This window comes from Taudactylus pleione, unplaced genomic scaffold, assembly GCF_031769625.1.
Source record: "Taudactylus pleione unplaced genomic scaffold, aTauple2 ptg000142l, whole genome shotgun sequence".
Taxonomy (NCBI): Eukaryota; Metazoa; Chordata; class Amphibia; order Anura; family Myobatrachidae; genus Taudactylus; species Taudactylus pleione.
Window position 1 is genome coordinate 1906205 of NW_028284544.1, and position 15811 is coordinate 1922015.

Genomic DNA, 15811 nt, shown 5'->3' on the forward strand with positions numbered 1-15811 from the left:
AAAGGGTGCTGTAACCCCCAAAGTACACTCCAGTCCAAACCAAAAAAAAAATTATTTTCTGTGTTTGTGAATTGTGTGCGCAGTAGCCGCACGTGCATCAACAAAGTAGTGCCAAGCGTGCGCCTGTGTCATAAGTAAAGGGCCGGCTGGCTAGACCATTAAAGGGTGCTGTAACCCCCGAAAGTACACTCCAGTCCAAACCAAAAAAAAAATTATTTTCTGTGTTTGTGAATTGTGTGCGCAGTAGCCGCACGTGCATCAACAAAGTAGTGCCAAGCGTGCGCCTGTGTCATAAGTAAAGGGCCGGCTGGCTTGACCGTTAAAGGGTTCTGTAACCCCCGAAGTACACTCCAAACCAAAAAAATATATATGTTCTGTGTTTGTGACTTGTGTGCACTGTGGCTGCACGTGCATCAACAAAGGAGCAGCGCCAAGCGTGCGCCTGTGTCCCATAAGTAAAGAGCCGGCTGGCTCATTTCTTAAAGGGTGGTGTAACCCACAAAGTGCACTACTCTCCAGCAAAAATAAAAAAATATTTTCTGTGTTTGTGTGCGCTTTAGCCGCACGTATATATATCAATATAACATAAATGGAGGACCAAACTTTCTCCGATAAAAATAAAATAGGGAAAGATCAAGAACCACTTCCTCCTAGTGCTGTTGCTGCTGCTGGGAGTTGTTCATCATCCCAGAGAGGAAGTAGGAACATCACTACTTTTACTAAACAATTGACCCTCCAACAGTCCCTAGCGATGAGGATGAAGTACGACAGCAGTCATCCTGATGCAAAACGTATAACTGAGGCCTTGACTGCTATGTTGGTGTTAGACGTGCGTCCGGTATCCGACATTAGTGCAGTGGGATTTAGACAATTGATGGAGGTAGTGTGTCCTCGGTTCCAAATCCCGTCTAGATTCCACCTGCATCCTCAAAGCAGCAGCGACAAGCGTGCGTCTGTCTGTTAAAGGGTGGTGACACCCTCAAAGTGTGCTACACAAACAATTAAAATATTGTTCTTTTTTTTTCTGTCTTTGTGAATTGTGTGGGCTGTAGCCGCACCTGCATCCTTAAAGCAGCAGCGACAAGCGTGCGTCTGTCTGTTAAAGGGTGGTGTAACTCTCAAAGTGCTCCAAAAAATAAAAAACTATTTTTTTAATGTGTTTGTGACTTGTGTGCGATGTAGCCGCACTTGCATCCTCAAAGTAGCAGCGACAAGCGTGCGTCTGTCTGTTAAAGGGTGGTGACACCCTCAAAGTGTGCTACACAAACAATTAAAATATTGTTCTTTTTTCTGTCTTTGTGAATTGTGTGGGCTGTAGCCGCACCTGCATCCTTAAAGCAGCAGCGACTAGCGTGCGTCTGTCTGTTAAAGGGTGGTGACACCCTCAAAGTGTGCTACACAAACAATTAAAATATTGTTCTTCTTTTTTCTGTCTATGTGAATTGTGTGGGCTGTAGCCGCACCTGCATCCTTAAAGCAGCAGCGACAAGCGTGCGTCTGTCTGTTAAAGGGTGGTGACACCCTCAAAGTGTTCTACACAAACAATAAAAATATTGTTCTTTTTTTTTCGGTCTTTGTGAAATGTGTGGGCTGTTGCCGCACCTGCATCCTTAAAGCAGCAGCGACAAGCGTGCGTCTGTCTGTTAAAGGGTGGTGTAACTCTCAAAGTGCTCCAAAAAATAAAAAACTATTTTTTTAATGTGTTTGTGACTTGTGTGCGATGTAGCCGCACTTGCATCCTCAAAGCAGCAGCGACAAGTGTGCATCTGTCTGTTAAAGGGTGGTGACACCCTCAAAGTGTGCTACACAAACAATAAAAAAATTCTTCTTCTTTTTCTGTCTTTGTGAATTGTGTGGGCTGTAGCCGCACCTGCATCCTTAAAGCAGCAGCGACAAGCGTGCATCTGTCTGTTAAAGGGTGGTGACACCCTCAAAGTGTGCTACACAAACAATTAAAATATTGTTCTTTTTTTTTCTGTCTTTGTGAATTGTGTGGGCTGTAGCCGCACCTGCATCCTTAAAGCAGCAGCGACAAGCGTGCGTCTGTCTGTTAAAGGGTGGTGTAACTCTCAAAGTGCTCCAAAAAATAAAAAACTATTTTTTTAATGTGTTTGTGACTTGTGTGCGATGTAGCCGCACTTGCATCCTCAAAGCAGCAGCGACAAGCGTGCGTCTGTCTGTTAAAGGGTGGTGACACCCTCAAAGTGTGCTACACAAACAATAAAAATATTCATCTTCTTTTTTCTGTCTATGTGAATTGTGTGGGCTGTAGCCGCACCTGCATCCTTAAAGCAGCAGCGACAAGCGTGCATCTGTCTGTTAAAGGGTGGTGACACCTCAAAGTGTTCTACACAAACAATTAAAATATTGTTCTTTTTTTTCGGTCTTTGTGAAATGTGTTGGCTGTAGCCGCACCTGCATCCTTAAAGCAGCAGCGACAAGCGTGCGTCTGTCTGTTAAAGGGTGGTGTAACTCTCAAAGTGCTCCAAAAAATAAAAAACTATTTTTTTAATGTGTTTGTGACTTGTGTGCGATGTAGCCGCACTTGCATCCTCAAAGCAGCAGCGACAAGCGTGCGTCTGTCTGTTAAAGGGTGGTGACACCCTCAAAGTGTGCTACACAAACAATAAAAATATTCTTCTTTTTTCTGTCTTTGTGAATTGTGTGGGCTGTAGCCGCACCTGCATCCTTAAAGCAGCAGCGACAAGCGTGCGTCTGTCTGTTAAAGGGTGGTGACACCCTCAAAGTGTGCTACACAAACAATTAAAATATTGTTCTTTTTTTTTCGGTCTTTGTGAAATGTGTGGGCTGTAGCCGCACTTGCATCCTCAAAGCAGCAGCGACAAGCGTGCGTCTGTCTGTTAAAGGGTGGTGTAACCCTCAAAGTGTGCTCCACAAACAATAAAAATATTCTTTTTTTTTTTCTGTCTTTGTGAATTGTGTGGGCTGTAGCCGCACTTGAATCCTCAAAGCAGCAGCGACAAGCGTGTGCGTCTGTCTGTTAAAGGATTACATCGGTGACATCATCCAAGTAGGCATGTCAGACAGTCCGTACCTGGCAGGAAAAAGAAGCAATTTGGAGGTCCCTGTACAAACTGGCTCTATTTTACCTGAGTTGCCCCCCCTCCAGTGTGTACTCCGAAAGAGTGTTTAGTGCAGCCGGGAACCTTGTCAGCGAAAGGCGTAGGAGGTTGCTTCCACAAAATGTGGAGAAGATGATGTTCATAAAATGAATTATCAACTCTTCCAGGGAGACCAGCCTCCAGAACGTACAGAGGGACCTGTGGTTCCAGCAGGGACGAATTAATACTCTGTGAGGATGAGGATGTACACACTGAAGAGGGTGAGGAATCGGTGGATGAGGAGGATGAGGATGACATCTTGCCTCCGTAGAGCCAGTTTGTGCAGGGACAGATAAATTGCCAGCTTGTTTTGTGGGGGCCCAAACGAACCAATCATTTCAGCCACAGTTGTGTGGCAGACCCTGGCGCTGAAATGATTGGTTTGTTAAAGTGTGCATGTCCTGTTTATACAACATAAGGGTGGGTGGGAGGGCCCAAGGACAATTCCATCTTGCACCTCTTTTTTTTCTTTGCATTATGTACAGTTTGGGGCCTAGTTTTTCAATGCCATCCTGTCTGCCACTGCAGTGTCACGCCTAGATGGGTCACGTGTTTGTGCCGCCCACTCCTGTCGCTTAGCATAGTCATCCAGCTACCTCGGTGCAACCTTTTGGACATAAAAACACTATTGTGAGGTGTGAGGTATTCAGAATAGACTGGAAATGAGTGGAAATTAAGGTTATTGAGGTTAATAATAGCATAGGAGCAGAAAAACCTACAAATTATGTGATTTTAGCTGTTTTTATGCTTTTTTTCAAAAAAATACAGATCCAAAACACAAAACCCAGAACCCAAAACACGGAAGGGTGGTTTTGGCAAAACCAATCCAGATCCAAAACACGAAGAAAGATCCAGATCCAAAACCAAAACACAAAACACGAAAAGTGGCCGGTGCACACCCCTAATATATACATATATATATATATATATATATATATATAATGAATACAGTAAGCTGCACTATCATATCAGAGTGTGTAATCAGGGGTGCTCCGATAGAGACAATCAAGTCCAGGATACATGTAGAAAATAATGGGCACTCACCACTCAGTAAACGGCTCTTGTTTAATTACTCACAAATAACATGGTTGTGGTCGACGTTTCGGTCTCAAATAGACCTTTGTCAAGACAGGATAACCACCACAAAGCTACCACCAAGGAGACCCATAATCCAATACCCCACAGCCCTCCTGAAAAAGCCACATCAATTATTCAAGTCCCGCCCCCCAGGTGAAACCCAGACCAGGACAAACAACAAAGAACCACAGCCTGTGTTCATATTATAATAATACAGACTCAGGACATAGAAAGACATAAGTGCCTGGCACACACACTTGGCCCGCATGTATAAACAAATAAAAGCCCCGTCACGCCGCGACCCGGAACTGCCATGCATTCCACAACGTGAAACGCACCGCTGCCGGAAGTGACGCGGCGGACCACATGTAGGAAATGATGCGGACGGTTACCAGGCAACGCTGATAACAGACATGGACATCACCGTCACATACCCGGAGGTGAAGACGCACAGGGGAGACTGGGTAGTCGCTAGGTGACAAAGTCACAACAATCTAATTATTTATTACAACAAGTAAGAGTGTCTAGATCACTGGGCGTCAGGGATGGAAGACACACCCAAAATGAAAGTGACATATGGACAATACAAAATTATAATAATAGATGTGCATACCATACAATAACTGTCTAAAGTGATAGTCACAATAATTATCGGATTAAATACCAAAATTAAACAATGCACATCATAATAATATTATTATCACATGTACCAATCATACATACTTAAATCGTTTACATTTGTATGTATTTGTGTGCCAACCATGCTATATACGCTGCAAGAAAATTGTAAAAAATAAAAATATATCAAAAAATAATTTTAGTAAAAAATGCAAAAACTTAATATGCATAATTCAATCGCTGTTTGTCCAACCTGAAGCTACAGGAGTCTGGAATCTGGCGCCGGCATTCTGAGTTCCGGAATCCCAGGGATATTGACTGAATCCTGTTCCTACCTGCACTACCATTTACAGCTATATGCAAGTAAAATAAAGGTACAGGGTAAAGTGCACCACAGATTATTAGTTATGGTTTTTTTTGTTTATTTTATTGAAATCACAATTCACTATAATTGCTACAATCTGTTATGTCATTACTATTTATTAGTATTGATTTTTATTGTTGCTAATCTAAATATCAGACATGTACAACCACTATCGCAGGTTGTCTAAAATAGAAATGCATGTTGAAGGCTTTTTGCAGTATGTTTTCTGTTTTACATTATATCAACCAGAATGTTATGTCGACACCAGAATGTGAACATGTTCAGAGTTGGCATTCAGCATGTCTACCTGTTAAAAATGTCAACATCCACAATGTCGACACTGACATAATGTCAACATGTTCATAATATCAATATTGTGAATGTTGATAGTACTATTTTAGCTTAAAACTAACCCTAATTGCAGCCTAACCATAGCCCTAACCCTAATTGTTGCCTAACGATAGCCCTAACCCTAATTGTTGCCTAACCATAGCCCTAACCCTAATTGTTGCCTAACCATAGCCCTAACCCTAATTGTTGCCTAACCATGGCCCTAATCCTAATTGTTGCCTAACCATGGCCCTAATCCTAACTTTTGCCTAACCATAGCCCTAACCCTAATTGTTGCCTAACCATAGCCCTAACCCTAATTGTTACCTAACCATGGCCCTAACCCTAATTGTTGCCTAACCATAGCCCTAACCCTAATTGTTACCTAGCCATAGCCCTAACCCTAATTGTTACCTAACCACAGCCCTAACCCTAATTGTTGCTGAACCATAACCCTAACCCTAATTGCCGCTTGTTACTGTCAGCATTGTGACTGTTGAAATGTTATCTGTTGACATTGTAAACATGTCAACATCCTGAGTGTCGTCATTCTGAATGTCGACATGTTGACTGGAACTGCTCCAAGGCCATTATCACCGTCCCAATCAGCTGAATTGGCAAGATTTATTTTTAAGGCGACAATAAGAAATTTTTTACCACTCCTTCATAAACAGGGCCTTTCGACCTCAATATATTATGCTGGATTAGGGTTGCAAGTTTTTTGCTCTGTCTTTGTAAAACAAAGCAATACATTTCACAGAGACACATCAAGCTTACATGAAAGTCATTACATTACATTTATGAAAAAACAGGTTTGGAGTAAATGGATGTATTCAGTCATACAAATTCATACATAAAAGCTTTGGGATAAAACAGAGATTGGTAAATTTGTAACCAAGGGATGAACTGAAGAAAAAAAATATGTTTTACATTCCATTGTGTAATGGAAGATAAATGGGTATATTATTTCTGATTTACTTTAACATAGATTTTTTTCTCTATGTACTATGACGGGACACACACACACACACACACACATATATATATATATATATATATATATATATATTTATATTTATATATATATAGTGATGTTCATATAAATAATGTACTGCATATGGATATACGTTAGTTATACATTAGTTATCCAACATGTATTGTATTTCATTGCAGAATAGGGACAACCCTCGACCATCAATGGTCAGCAACCATCAATATTTGCCAGCAATGGTTGATGGTTTATCAATCAACAACGAAGGCCCGATGTTTCTCCGCCAGCAATGGCAGAGGTACGGTAATTATTGGGGGAGTTCACTGAACTGATCGCTGTCCCAATTAGTACGGATGCCCCACAGTAGGGATGCCCATTGATGGAATAAACCATTGGCGGCTTTCTTTCAATGGTTTCCTGTCATCTATGTAAAGTACAGATGGCTCCATCCATGGAGACCATCAATGGAGAACCAACTGATGGCCACCCCTATTATAGAATACAGCTCCTGTGATTCAGAGCATGTTCTACCTTCTACATTTATTTAGCAATTGGGAGGAAGTAGATACATTTTGTTGTAAACAGGCCTCTGACTTCTCTCTTACATTGGATTTGAAAGCTACTTCTCGGGGACTAATTGTGGTGCAGTGCACATGATGTGGGCCTAAACTATTACAAGGACTCAAGCTGCTGTCTGGGTAAAATGATCTCTGACATCCGAGCAGTGGCTAAAAACAGCATAATGTAATTCAGAGCCAGACAGTCTGTTTCATAACCAAACAGGTGGCAGCTGTTAGTAGGCAACACTAATGTTTTACAGCTTGGAGCCACTGCATCAACGTGTGGAACTATCATGCTCAGTACTTGATTTTGAAGGATACACTTGATCTTCAGTACTTTCTTATTTCAAAGGATTAGCAAACTTTCTCTGAAGGAAGTTTCAGGTTTTATTTGGCTTTTTCCTAATACACTGTGCAAAGATTATATGTATATAATAAAAATTACCTATAACTAACCTAACATGGTGAACGCATGTATGTATAAATAATAATATCCTGACATACTGAAATAACACGCATGGCAAAGCATGACATGTACTATAGAATCTTCTCTTCTCATTCTGTTTTCCTATAGGAGCATATGTGCAGAATAATAGATAAATGCAGCACACAGCGCATAAATAATTCACATCTAACCGGAGAATCGCTCTTGGTGTATAATGCTCTAGGTCCTGATTATAAGATGCAAATCATTATTATTTCACAAATCTAGAACCCAGCTGTAGTAATACAATGTCAGTCAGTTCCTTCAGAAGAGTCACCCGTGACCTCATTAGATGAGCTCCTGAATTTAGCTGCCGATATAAATGATGCAGAAGTTCCTGTTTAGTGATGTCGCCCAGACTGAAAGTGGTGGAGACACTTCCAAGGTCATACAGAGTTTCCTTATTATTTAAACATGAGTCTGCTAGAGATATTCAAGAAACAGACTGTATCATCAGCCTTTGTCCTATCTTCCATCCTCATCCTTTGTACTACCTCCCATGATTTCTTGGTTAGTAATACTTTATGCCAAAGGAAAGGAATAATAATTCTGCAGAACATAAAATTCTTAGAAGTAGAATAAAATAATGATCTCCTCAAGGTCTGAAATGAGCTAATAAGCCTAGTCCTTGAAAACTAGCTCCTGATGGTGGATATCTAAAGAGCTTAATGTCATGTCCCTTTTAATATGTAAACCCTCATGGGCAAGGCCTTCTTTCCTCATGTCCCTAGCACTATCCTTGCTTCCAGTGCTTCCTCTTGGTTCCTAGTCCCACTCAGAAACTCTGACACTGTGTGTTCGTCCTTCTTTGGTTACAAGCTCATTCAGACTTCCTCTCCCAGTGACTCATCTTCCCTTGCCCATCAACATACAAGGGGTATAAAGCCTTGGAGAGAGATAAAGTGGAGAAGTTGCCCAGAGCAACCAATCAGCTTCTGAAATTTCAAAGACGGTGCTAGATAAATGACAGAAGATGGTTGGTTGCCAGAAGATGGTCGGTTGCTTTGGACAACTGCTCCACTTTATCTCTCTCCAAGGATTGATACATCCCGCTCACAGTGAGTTACCCAACCCTTGCACCTTATCTGCTTCCTACCTAGTTTGACAGCTTTGTGTTGTTACAAAAATGGGTCAACTTTCTGTGCTTGCGAAATATCAAGTTTCACTGTTACTTAGTATATTCCCTTTACAGAGCTGCAGACACTTAAAAATAAAAGATTATATGAAGGATAATAGATGAATATTTAATATTAAAAATAATAATTTTGAATGCCAACAATGCAAAGACCTCTTAGCCTAAAGCATATAGTACTGTCGTCCTCAAAATGCCCATTAACAGATAGGTACACTGTTGCTATTGTATATACATTGAGTTTGGAGAGTTCCTCTGCAGTGACTGTGTTCTAAGTATGTGACAAATAGTGGTGGCTCCAGAGGTGTGGCTGCAGCACAGTCCAAAATTCAAATAGGGGAGCCACACCAACTGCCACTCCATTATCTGCCAGACATCACTGGCCGGGACTCATTGGCAGTTGGTGTGGTTCCCCTATTTCAATTTTGGACTGTCACACACTGAACACACAGTCACTGCTGAGAGACTTTCCAAACTCCCTGTACAATGGTAATTATATAGTGAAAGAAATGCTATTAAGAACTGATTTTCAGATAACCCATGGTATTCAAACAATGCTCTGCTTGTAGCTTCTTGAGTGCCACAAAAAACACACCCCATCACCTCATCACCTAACCACTGGCCTCCATTACTGAAACTTGGCAGAGTGGATTCATGTACTCATGCAATTTTTAACGTATCCTGGTTCTCACCTGAGTGAGAATTTAATGGGACTTTGCCAGTGTCCTGTGTTTGTGTACCCAAGCCAACTAAATCTGCCCCTTCTTGTTTTTCACTGACAGGAAAGAAACCAATTGGGGTCAGTGATTTCCATACCCCTTCTGTCACTAGGTTCGGAGAATTGTGCACTCTTTAGGCCCTATATATGATAGTCGTTTAGCATGTCTTTTTAACAAAGTCATATTCATCAGGTGGTTTAGTTTACCGGTGTTACTTTCTTCAGGCCATTTTGTACATACATATGGTTCCTCATACACCTAGGGTTATATTTACTAAAGTGCAGGATTTTAGAAGTGGAGTTGCTGCCCATATCAACCAATCAGATTCTAGCTCTTATCTTGTAGAAGTTGCTAAATAAATGATAAGTACAATCTGATTGCTTACTATGGGCAGCAACTCCACTGCTATAAATCTGCACTTTAGTAAATATACCCCCTAGCATCTATACACCATATGGCAGGGCTCGACAAATCCCAGGGGCCAGGTCACCATGGCTACCAGATTTTGCAGTGAGGGAGGAAGCAGATCACTCTGGCGGTGATTCGTGCCTATAGTATTGCGGTGTTCATATCATGCACAGAAGTGCATGTGCTGAGTGTTGTCTGAGGTGACTGCTGTGCCTGTGTCCGTCCCGGCCTGCGCTGATGACTCCTCTCCAACCTGGCCTGCTCTGATCCCTGCTGTCTGTCCCAGTCTACACTGATCCTCCTGTACGTCCCAGCTGTCTACTGTCTCCTATCTCCGGCTGCATAGAGCTCTCCGGTAGTACGATCTATGCGTGGCCAGGGATTGCGGAGCGGCTTCAGAGGGATAGTGGTGTGACCATGTGGGGAGGGGGATTTTGTTGTACATTGTGGCACCATTGTTTTATGTGAAATGTCGTCCGTTATTACTGGAGGGTGGGGGTGGAGCAGGGGAGCTGTGCAGAGCAGTGAGGGAGCCTCCATTTTACTGTATCCATTCAGCTGTGACCATTTTGTGGACTAGTATAGTGCGTATAAAGGTTGCATAACACACAGAGCTGTGCTCCTTACTCCTGTAATTTTTTTGAGGGGCGGTGGTCTGGCTCCTACAATTTCATCCTGGCTCCTAGATTTTAGAAACATTTGTCAAGCCCTGCCATATGACATGATACGCCTGGTGCATTTGATAAGCTGCGAGAGGAGTAGCATACTGTATTTTTCTTTAAATTTTGTGTCTTATTTGCCTTGCAGACACAGTGAAAACCCATTCACGGTCAATTTTTAGATGTTGGGAAGTGACTTTAACCAGACAGGAATTAGTTGTATACACGTACAAAGTCACAGATGAAGAACAACGGAACTTGACATGAGGAAAAATCGCGGCCGCTCACAGCCCTTTTTACACAGATTGAGACTCAGTGGCCCAGATGTACAAATTTCGCACATTAAATGAATCAGTATAATCTAGCAATGTAGTTTTGTCGCTCCCAGTTGTGTCATTTATGTGAATATGACAAATATTTTGGGCAAGAAATATGCTCGGCGCGGGACCTAGTGCGAGAGGGGCTGTTTGGCGTGACTTCAGGAACAGTGTATGTGGACACATCTGTATCTATGCTGCTAACATACCGTCTGTGCTTCTTATACACATACAGTACCAGCGAGCCTGTCATGTCATCTACAAAGTCATTGAAATCATCTGTCTTATCCGAGGAATACATTTTGTATAAGGAGAATCTTGCACAAATGCCGGTCTTGTTTTGTTTTGGGAATCTGTTTTGAAGCTGTATATGTTTAAGAGTACAGTATCTTTTATCCTTCAGTCTCACTGGCGTCACATAATAATAGGTAGTTGTTTGTCGTCAATCTGGCCAAAACGCTGAGCAACAGGTTTCAGCGTGGCCAGACCGGCAGATAATAGCCCTTAGTCAGTCATATTTCCTAACATATCAGATGAATATTACAGTTTACTACTGTGGCAATAATAAATTAATAATGGGGGAAGACAAATAAAAACATTGAAAAGGAGATGAGTCAGTGTTTTACGAGGCCAAGTACAGTACTATTGATAAGCTCATTTTTCAGAAGTCCCGGCCCACCATACTGTACGAGCAACAGGGAACTGTCAGCTGATGAAAGAACATTTCACATTCCGTTTCCTGGCACAACACACTCAACATGTGCTTCAAAACTAGAACTGAAATCACAGATCAACAACTTGTACAATAAGTGAGGGATTTTAAGAGATCCCGCTGAACTGAGAATGCTAACTACCTGTGCATATGGAAAAAATAGCTAGCTTCAAAGTGCTGAAAGGTTGTCACGCTGCTCAATTAAATTGGATGTTAAATGTCAGCCAGCAGGAAAATGTTAACAAATATTTGTTATAACATAGCACCTGTAATGCTGGCCAGACGTACAGCATGACTAACTCAACATCTGAACATTCTTAAAACAATCAGTTACTGTATTCAATGTGATTTCTCTTTTGGCTGCCTAACCATGAAATTGCTTCTCTCCTAGGGGGTCTATTCATCATCACTTAATTTCTACAAAAGCAGGTGAAAATGAACAGATATCTCCTGCTTACCTTTCTCTCCCGATGTAGCCTTCTGTCCCCATACACTAGTATGGGGACAGAATTCAACAAGCACCAAAAATTCAATATTTTCAGAGCTTGACTGTGAAATCATTCGTCATCTGAATGCAGTGCACACCCCACTCCTGCCCTATGGGAAGGAGTCCCGGGTTGAGAAGAGGAATGCTTTAGTATCCCTAGGTCCCTGTCCGTCTCCTTCCGCCGGAGGACGACAGGGCTTTCTGCGTCTGCGTGAACTCAGGGTCACGCAGGCACATCAGCACTGCCGAGTCAACTCGGCAGGTCTAAGGGGTCTATTTACTAAGCAGTGTTAGGAGACAGAGTGAAAAGTGATAAGGTACCAGCCAATCAGCTCCCAACTGTCATTTTTCAAACACAGTCTGTGAGATGACAGTTGGGAGCTGATTGGCTGGCACCTTATCACTTTCTTACCATTTTTCACTCTGTCTCCTAACACTGCTTAGTAAATAGACCCCTAAGTTCCATTTCTCTGAATGGAGCGTTGAAGCCACTTTGTGGAGACAGCTGATTGTGGGATCAGCTGACTTTGCGCCGGATCAATGATGAATTGCTCATCAGTAACATAATGACTAGACCTCCAAATGCTAAATACCCCTCTCCACACAGCAACTTAACATCTTTTAAGAATTAATTTAACATGTCACACATGGGTGTCGGCATGGGGGGGGAGGGGGGCATTTCAAAGGAGCGGCAGGCACGGACTGTCAGACTTGTGCAGCTTTATAGTGATAGTGATAGGCAGCACAGCCCCTGCACTGCATGGAGGAGGAAGTGTAATGTGCAGTTTTTAAGTTGAAACATGGCACATTACACCTCCTCCTCCGTGCGGTGCCAGGGCTGTGCAGCCTATTGCTATAAAGCACAGCCCCTAACCGTCCGCAGCCACCGCTTAGGTAAGATGGATGGGAGGGGAAGAGAGGGAAGGGGGGCGGGGGCTTTGCCGTAATGATTTTATGTTGCCCCCCAACATAATCTTGTTCAGACGCCTCTGATGTCAGTGAAATCTCAAATCCCTCTATATTTGATTTTACTTTAATAATCAGTAGCACATAAGACACAAGAGAGATAGTAAATGGCTATGAAAATATTAGTATTTCTAATTAATAATTTTCCTGTGAAGAAATATTTCTCATATATGTGTATATGGTACATTGCGGTAGATGTTTGTTTAAAGGTAATTGCACCAAGTTTGGTTGATACTTGTGGATTTGAGTGTAACTTTCTTTACATGGAGAGACTCCCTGAAATACAGTAGTAGCAATCTCCCTGATTGCACCTTACTCCCATTATCAAATTGTTATATTAAAAGCAACAACAGAGATAGTGCTCATAGGTGTTACTTTCACTATCTCTCTGATATCATTTTTCAAAAGTAGGCAAGTATGTTGTTAATACCTATTCAAAAAGTACAGGGCTTTATTAAAGGCCATATGGGCCTGGGGCTGAATATGATCAAGGACCTATTCTGAGAAGCAGAGGCCCTGTACAGTGTGGTTGTGACCAGTATAGTGTGGGTGTGGCCAGTGCCATGTGGGTGTGACCAGCATAGTGTGTGTGTGGCCAGTGCCATGTGGGTGTGGCCAGTACAGTGTGGGTGTGACCAGTACCCTGTGAGTGTGACCAGTACAGTGTGGGTGTGGCCAGTGCCATGTGGGTGTGACCAGTACCGTGTGGGTGTGGCCAGTGCCATGTGGACCCCTATACTGTCATCATCAGTGTCACCCTAAATATGTAAAAGCAGAAAATGTTTATAATTTTGTAAAAAAAAACACAGAAATACATTTTTAATACTGTGACTGCCCATCATCATGCTGTTGTGATGATGGGCCTATGTTTATGTGGAGGCCTGGAGCTGTAGACCCATCTGCCCCATTGGCTGTGTCCTCGCTGCCAACTGACAGAAATCTACCAGTATGCTTCCTTTGCTTGAGCTGCTCAGATAATTTCAGTCATAGAGAAAAAAAATCTTTGTTAATATTATATTACCAACCTATGCTACAATATATGTAATTTATTACTCATACATTACTATATTGGAAATAAAATATCAGTATGTGTGTGATGCCGGCCTTGCTCAAAAGTCCAATTGTAATAAGATGGTTCCTGACAAAGGTGCTCATATTTGGTGATTTTGCCAAGGGATTTTTTTGGAAGGAGTGCACTCCTGAGCTGCCTCCCTGCAGCACTATCCAGGTAGGAGATATCCAGCTGTCACTAGGACCCAACGGGACACAACTAGGAGAGGTCTGAACTCTGCCATGCACTACCGTGCATACACGGCATCTCCACGCATCATTACTCTATAGCGTCCATGAGGACAGGTCGGACCAGGAGACTCTCATCACCAAAGAGCCACAGTGTCCTTCTGTATGCCCGCAAGCACATTACACTATACCACCGGTGTCACTATAACACCATTAAGTATATCTATAATGGATGCAGGGTTTGCAGTGCACACGGGCTCCTGGGTTCAGGGGGACCCATATCTAATACTTACCTCTCCAGAGACCAGCATCAGTGCTGCAGTACCAGCGCTAATCAACGGGAAAATTGCGCAGCAGTAGATACTTTATCTCTCTCCATTTTACCTCTCTCCAAGATTTGATAAAGTTCCCCCTATCAGATAAGTGGCCCCAGGCCCATTATAAAGTCATGTCAGAAATGTTGTCCCTGGGCCAGTCATAAAGTACATATTAGATATGTGTTCCCTGGGATCATAATAAAGATGTCGACTACTGTACAGTAGGTCACTTTTTGCTATATAAGATCCCAGACGAAGCCGAGAGGGGTGAAACCGGTTGGATACTGTGATACTGTGTGCTCACTAAGGAGAAAGCAGAGAACCCCCGCATTTAAATTGGCTGCACAAGCCGGACCGGAAGCTGCCTCTGCTTGCTCCACGCGCACTTAAGCAGTCGGGAGAGTGCGGAGACACCAGGCACAGAGAGTACAGCATAAGGATGCCGAGGTGCTACACACCAGAGCACAGGCGGCGATGAAGAAACAGGTAATCTAACCACCGCTAGGAAAAGAAAAAACCAGGTAACGCCAGTCAGTGTTAAGGTCTTACCACCTCACTCCATATTACAGGAGACGGAGCAACATCACGTTTAAATGGAATAACCGATCCTATTATTTATGGAACATACTTCAGCCATTAGGCTAATGGGTAACATTGTAGCAGGAGGCAGAAGTTTTTATATATGCTATTTTCTGTTTTAAAAGTATTACAGGTCCCTGGACATTATCTAAGCTGGTCAGGCTTAATTCTTTGCATCACAAGCAGATGCACCTTGTGTGTTGTGTGAATATATACACACAGACACATTATATACTATTTTATCACTGAATGCAATTGTGCTTTTTATTATATATTGTTGTTGAAACATTTCCAGGTACCTGGTATTTATTGTTATTTGTGAAACAATTTTATGAATACTTTGCTATAGAATAAATACATATATATTTTTTAGTCATTTACTCAGAGCGGGAAATTCTCTCATTCTTTTTACTTTTCTTCCTTATACTATCTTTGTTTTAATTATCTTCTTTCTATCTAATCTTAAAATGTGTTAGCGCCATAAGCATGACTATAGCTTAGTCTCTAGCTTTTTCTAGTTCTTATCCTGTAACTGGGAAGGGTCCCAGGTTGCTTAAACGGCTGCTGAACATTTAACTGCTTACCCCGAAAGGTCTTGCGCAGATAGTCTCATTTGTATTGAAAAGATATTTGTTGCCTTTACACACCCGAACAAGCATTATACAACAAAGCTAGATGACTGGAACAGTCGTTCCAGAATAAATATGGGGTTCCATGTACTAAGCAGAGA